The sequence below is a fragment of the Dasypus novemcinctus genome, unplaced genomic scaffold, assembly GCF_030445035.2.
Source record: "Dasypus novemcinctus isolate mDasNov1 unplaced genomic scaffold, mDasNov1.1.hap2 scaffold_119, whole genome shotgun sequence".
Classification (NCBI taxonomy): Eukaryota; Metazoa; Chordata; class Mammalia; order Cingulata; family Dasypodidae; genus Dasypus; species Dasypus novemcinctus.
In genome coordinates, this window is record NW_026688148.1 from 325,714 (window position 1) to 333,280 (window position 7,567).

Here is a 7,567-nt window from a genome sequence, read left to right on the forward strand (position 1 = left end):
TCCTCATCCTCCATTTCCTCTTTTCTGTGTGAATTGATTTTGGCCACCTACACTATCCCCTTTCCCCCAACATCTTATTATCCTCCATCATCTACTGTCTCCCTTACATTCCACCTCCCTTTCTTTGACCCCCAAATTATTTGACTTTTAATTTCTAATACCTTTGTTCTGTTTTCTGTCTTTTATCCACTCTTGATATTATTGTCTTTCTTTTCTCTTTCCCTCTCTCATTAAAACACTGCTTTTTAATTCATACTCTATTTCTCCCATATTCAGTAGACTGTCTCATTATAGGTACTCTATTTACTGCTATAACTCAACAAAACTTACGTGAGTCTAATATCCTTTCTCCCAGATCTCACATTTTTGCTCTGTTAACAGTTATTACCAATACTACATTACACACTTTCTTTTCTTACTCATTTTGCTTTCCCTGGCCCTAATATTTTCCTTCAAAGTGAACTTAGCCAGCAACAAAAACATAGAATAAGAAGAACAAAGTGACAAAGAGAAGACATAACACTTATGCAAGAACAACTAATTAATCCCCAAGAATAGACAAAGAAGCTAAGGAACTGATTAAACCCATCAAGATAAAATGATGACCAGACAGCAAAAAAAACTACCAAGCAAACCAATAATCAGGAAAACATGGCTGAATCCAATGAACAAACTAAAAGCTGGGAAGGGAAGCAGAACATTGGACAAGTAATTAAAGATCTCAAAACATATATTAGAGATTAACAATATGAAGAAAACACTTAGAGAGGAAATTGCAGACCTGTGCAAAAAGATAACAGATATGATGGGGATGAACAGCACAGTTCAAGAAATGAAAAATACACTTGCTGCAAATAGTAGCAGATTAGAAGAGGCAGAGGAGAGAATTAGCAACATGGAAGACATTACATCTGAAATCAAACAGATAATAGAACTGATAGATAAAAAGATAGAAAAAATCCAACTAGGACTTAGGGACTTGAATGACAATGCAAAATGCACAAACATATGTATTATAGGCATCCCAGAAGGAGAAGAGAAGGGAAAGGAGACAGAAGGGCTGTTGGAGGAAATAATGGCTGAAAACTTCCCAAATCTACTGAGAGAGATGGATGTACATGTCTAGGAAGCACAACACACCCCAAACATCATAAATCCCAACAGGCCCACCACAAGACATATATGTGTCAAATTATCCAATGCTCAAGACAAAGAAAAAATTCTAAAAGCAGCAAGAGAAAAGAAAACCATCACATACAAGGGACACTCCATAAGATTAAGTGCTGATTTCTCATCTGAAACCATGGAGGCAAGATATAGTCAAGGTACTAAAAGAAAAAAAAATCCAACCAAGAATACTCTACCCAGCTAAACTAGCATTCAAAAATGATGGAGAGTTCAAAATATTCACAGATAAACAGAAATTGAAAGAGAATGCCAACAATAACCCTGACCTTCAAGAAAAGAAAAAAACAGGAGAGGCAGAGTTGGAGGAGAATGTAAGAGCAACAAAAAAGACAAAAAGAGAAGGAAAAAAACAAACAAAATATGACAAACACAAGTCCAATCAAAATATGGCTAACATAAATAATTCCTTGAAAGTAATAACACTGAATGTCAATGGATTAAACTCACTTATCAAAAGATTCAGACTTGGAGATTGGATAAGGAAATATGACCCATCTATATGCTGTCTATAAGAAACACATCTTAGGCCCAGGGATTCATGGAGGTTGACAGTGAATGGTTGGAAAACAATCTTACAAGCAAACAATAACCAAAAAAGGCAGGAGTAGCTATATTAATATCAGACAAAATAGACTTTAAATGTGAAAAAATTGTGAGAGACAAAGAACGCTACTACATATTAGTAAAGGGACAATCTCTGAAGAAGAACGAATAATCATAAATATTTATGCTCCTAACAAGGGCACCTCCAAATACATGAGGCAAACACTGGAAAAAGTAAGTGAAAGAGTAGATGCCTCTACAATTATAGTGGGAGATTTTAATACACCACTATCAACTTTGGATAGAACATCTCAAAAGAGAAACACTAAAGAAATAAAAACTTTAAACAGTATATTAGAGGACTTGGCTCTAATAGACATTTACAGATCATTACACCTGAATACAGCAGGATATACATTTTTCTCAAGTGCACATGGATCATTCTCCAAGATGGACCATATGCTAGCCACAAAGAAAGGCTCAGTGAATTCAGAAAGATCAAAATCATAAAAAATAAGATCTCTGACTACAGTGGAGATTTCACACCAAGATATGGAAATTAAACAGCATGCTCTTAGAAAAACAGCGGGTCAAAGAGGAAATCTCAAAAGAAATTAATAACTACCTTGAAACTAATGAAAATGATAACACAACATACAAAACTTATGGGATGCAGCAAAAGCAGTACTGAGAGGGAAATTTATAGCCATAAATTCATACATCCAAAAAGAAGAAAGAGCAAAAATTGAAGAACTACCTGCACATTTGGAGGAATTAGTAAAAAAACAACAAAGTAACCCCACAGGAAGAAGAAAGAAAGAAAGAACAAAGATAAGAGCAGAACTAAATGAAATAGAAAATAGGAAAGCACTTGAAAAGATAAACAAAACCAAGAAGCTGGTTCCTTGAGAAGATCAATAAAATTGACAAACCCTTAGCTAGACTAACAAAGAAAAAGAGAGAGAAGATGCAAATACACAAAATAAGAAACAAGAAGGGAGATGTCACCACTGACCCCACAGAAATAATGATTATCATGAGAGGATACTTTGAAAAACTATATTCCAACAAAAATGACAATTCAGAGGAAATGGACAATTCCTAGAAACACATAAGCAGCCTATATTGATGAAAGAAGAAATTGATGATCTCAACAAACCAATCACAAGTAAAGAGATAGAATCAGTCATTAAAAACCTCCCAACTAAGAAGAGCCCAGGGCCAGACGGCTTCACTGGTGAATTCTACAAAACATTCCAGAAAGAACTAACACCAATCCTGCTGAAACTCTTCCAAAAAATCGAAGCAGAGGGAACATTACTTAACTCCTTCTATGATGCCAACATTATCCTAGTACCAAAGCCAAACAAAGACACCACAAGAAAGGAAAATTACAGACCAATTTCTCTAATGAACCTAGATGCAAAAATCCTCAACAAAATAGTTGCTAACTGTATTCAACAATACATTAAGCAAATTATATACCATAACCAAGTGGGGTTCATTCCGGGTATGCAAGGATGGTTCAACATAAGCAAATCAATCAATGTAATACACCATATAAGCAGATTAAAGGGAAAAAAATCACGATTATATCTATAGATGCAGAAAAAGAATTGGACAAAATACAGCACCCTTTCTTGATAAAAACACTGCAAAAGATCAGAATACAAGGAAATTTTTTTAACATAATAAAGAGTATATATGAAAAACCCACAGCCAACATCTTTTACAATGGTGAAATCCTAAAGTCCTTCCCTCTAAGATCAGGAACAAGACAAGGATGCCTACTCTCACCCCTTCTATTTAACATTGTCTTAGAAGTACTTGCTCGAGCACTGAGGCAAGAAGCAGATACAAAAGGCATTCAAATTGGAAAGGAAGAAATCAAAAATTCATTATTTGCAGATGACATGATCCTATACATAGAAAACCCTAAGAGGTCTACAACAAGGCTTCTAGAACTCATAAATGAGTTTAGTGAAGTTGCAGGTTATAAGATGAATGCACAGAAATCAGTAGCATTTCTATATACAAATCATGAGCAAGCTCAGGAGGAAATCAAGAAACAAATATCATTTACAATAGTAAATTAAAAAATCAAATACCTGGGAATAAATTTAACTAAAGATGTGAAAAACTTATACACAGAGAACCACACAAGACTGTTCAAGGAAATCAAAGAAGACCTAAATAAATGGAAGAATATTCCCTGTTCATGGATAGGAAGACTAAATATTATCAAGATGTCTATCCTACCAAAACTGATCTACACATTCAATGTAATCCCAATAAAAATCAACACAGCATTCTTTAAGGAGTTAGAAAAACTCACTATGAAATTTATTTGGAAAGGAAAGAGACCCCGAATAGCTAAAGACATATTGAAAAAGAAAAATAAGTCAGGCCTCTGCAGCTCTGCCACCAACCACCCTCTGGCAGCAGTTCTGGTGCCTCCTTGGGCCAGCAGTCCCCCAGAGGGAGGGAGTGAGGTGGGTGGTGGTGGTGGCAGCATTGCGGGCTGCAGGACCTCCTCGGGGTGTGGCCCCAGTGCCCAAGTGCTAGGAGAACATTTCCACTGCTGCATCAAGGGCACAAGTCTTATAATTCAGCAAGATTTGGAATTCCTGGAGAATTGCCTTCCTGAAAAGTTGAAAGAAATCTCTCTTTTTTTTTTTAAAGATTTATTTATTTATTTGATTCCCCCCCCCTCCCCTGGTTGTCTGTTCTTGGTGTCTATTTGCTGCGTCTTGTTTCTTTGTCCGCTTCTGTTGTCGTCAGCGGCATGGGAAGTGTGGGCGGTGCCATTCCTGGGCAGGCTGCTCTTTCTTTTCACGCTGGGTGGCTTTTCCTCACGGGTGCACTCCTTGCACGTGGGGCTCCCCCACGCGGGGGACACCCTTGCATGGCACGGCACTCCTTGCGCGCATCAACGCTGCGCCTGGGCAGCTCCACATGGGTCAAGGAGGCCCGGGGTTTGAACCGCGGACCTCCCATATGGTAGACGGACGCCCTAATTACTGGGCCAAAGTCCGTTTCCCAGAAATCTCTTTAAATTCTGTCTCTTAGTTTTCCATTTTGTTGTGTTTCAGTGGAACATCAAGAAACCATGAACAACTTCAGTAATGAGGAGTTTGACTGCCATTTCCTGATGAAGGTTTTACTGCCAAGGACATTCTGGGCCAAAAAATTAATGAAGTTTCTTCTGATGATGATAAAGATGCCGTCTATGTTGTGGACCTTGGAGACATTCTAAAGAACATCTGAGATGGTTAAAAGTTCTTCCTCGTGTCACCCCATTCTTTGCAGTCAAATGTAATGACAGTAAAGCCATAGTGAAGACCCTGGCTTCCATAGGGACAGGATTTGATTGTGCTAGCAAGACTGAAATCCAGTTGGTGCAGAGTCTTGGGGTGCCACCAGAGAGGATAATCTATGCAAACCCTTGTAAACAAGTGTCTCAAATTAAGTATGCCACCAATAATGGAGTTGAGATGATGACTTTTGACAGCGAGGTTGAGTTGATGAAAGTGGCCAGGGCACATCCAAAGGCAAAGTTGGTTTTGTGGATTGCCACTGATGACTCCAAAGCAGTCTGTCACCTCAGTGTTAAATTTGGAGCCACACACAAAACCAGCAGGCTCCTTTTGGAATGGGCTAAAGAGCTCGATATTGATGTCATTGATGTCAGCTTCCATGTGGGAAGTGGCTGTACTGATCCTGAAACTTTTGTGCAGGTCATCTCTGATGCCCGCTGTGTCTTTGACATGGGAGCAGAGGTTGGTTTCAGCATGTATCTGCTTGATATTGGTGGTGGCTTTCCCAGATCTGATGACATGAAGCTTAAATTTGAAGAGATAACCAGTGTCATTAATCCAGCATTAGACAAGTATTTCCCATTAGATTCTGGAGTGAGAATCATAGCTGAACCAGGCTGATATTATGTTGCTTCAGCTTTCACACTTGCAGTGAATATCATTGCCAAAATAAATTGTATTTAAGGAACAGACAGGCTCTGATGATGAAGATGAATGAAGTGAACAAACCTTTATGTATTATGTGAATGATGGAGTATATGGATCATTTAATTGTATCCTTTATGATCATGAGCATGTAAAGCCTCTTCTGCAGAAGAGATGCAAACCAGATGAGAAGTATTACTCATCTAGCATATGGGGACCCACGTGTGATGGCCTTGATCGGATCGTTGAGCACTGTGGCCTGCCGGAAATGCACGTGGGCAACTGGATGCTGTTTGACTGGATGCTGGGGGCTTACACTGTGGCTACTGCTTCCACTTTCAATAGGTTCCAGAGGCCAACCATCTACTATGTGATGTCAGGGCCTGCATGGCAAGTCATGCAACAAATCGAGAGCTGGGGGTTTCCACCCGAAGTAGAGGAGCAAGACGCCAGTGCTCTGCCTTTTTCCTGTGCTTGGGAAAGTGGGATGAAGCACCACCTGGCCACTTGTGCTCCAGCTAGTATTAATGTGTAAATACTATTTTTGTAGCTGCTAACTGTGAGTTTACCTAGAATGGAGGTATTTGGGGGGGGATCATTTAACTTAATTACTGCTAGTTTTGAAATGTCCTTCTAAGAGTAGGGTTGGCACAGACACAGCGATAAGGAAGACTAGGAGATGGGGTTACACTTATCTGTGTTCCTATGGAAACTACTTGATTATTTTGTTTTATATGGATTTTTATTCACTTTCAAACATACTTCTAAGGGATGCCTCTCACGTGCTGAGCAAGCATTTATAGCTTGTATAACCACAGAATGGGCCAAAAGCTTAATGCTGTGACCTGTTTTAAAAATAAAAGTGTCTTGAAAAAAAAAAAAGAAAAAAGAAAAACGAAATTGGAGGAATCACACTACCTGACTTCAAAACATACTACAAAGCTACAGTAGAGAAAAAAGCATGGTATTGGCACAAGGAGAGACACACAGACCAATAGAACTGAACTGAGAGCTGATAGAGATCCTCATTTATATAGTAATATAATATTCAATAAAGCCACCAAACCCTCTCAACTGGGAAAGAATGGCCTATTCAAAAAAATGGTGCCTGGAGAACTGGATATCCATATGTAAAAGAATGAAAGAGGATTACCATCTCACACCTTATACAAAAATCAGCTCAAAATGGATCAAAGACCTAAATATAAGAGCCAAGACCATAAAAACTTTGGAAAGCAGTGTAGGGAAACATATACAAGATCTTGTAATAGGAAATGGCTTCATGAACTTCACACCAAAAGCATGAGCAGCAAAAGAACAAATAGATAAATGGGACCTCCTCAAAATTAAAGCCTTCTGCACCTCAAAGGAGTTTGTCAAGAAAGTGAAAAGAGAGCCTACACAATGGGAGAAAATATTTGGTAACCATATATCTGATAGGAGACTTATAACCTGCATATATAAAGAACTCCTATATCTTGAAAATAAAAAGATAGACAACCCATTTTAAAAATGGGGAAAATATTTAAACAGACACTTCTCCAAAGAAGAAATACAAATGGCTGAAAAGCACATGAAAAAACTCTCCAAATCTCTAGCTATCAGGGAAATGCACATCAAAACTACAATGAGATACCATCTTACTCCCATAAGATTGGCAGTTATGAAAAAAACAGAAGACTGCAAATGCTGGAGAGGATGTGGAGGAATGGGAACACTCATCCACTTTTGGTGGGAATGCAGAAGGATCCAACCATTCTGGAGGACAGTTTGTCAGTTTCTTAAAAAACTCGCCATAGATTTGCCATATGACCTAACAATTCCATTGCTGGGGATATACCCAATAGAACTGAAAACAAGGACAAAAACTGATA

The 7,567-nt window shown here is 38.4% G+C and overlaps 1 pseudogene; it reads left to right on the forward strand.

The window, feature by feature from the left end:
• Positions 1–4,797: 4,797 nt before the first annotated feature.
• On the forward strand, positions 4,798–6,228 carry LOC131277506 (ornithine decarboxylase pseudogene; annotated as a pseudogene).
• The last annotated feature ends 1,339 nt before the right edge of the window (positions 6,229–7,567 follow it).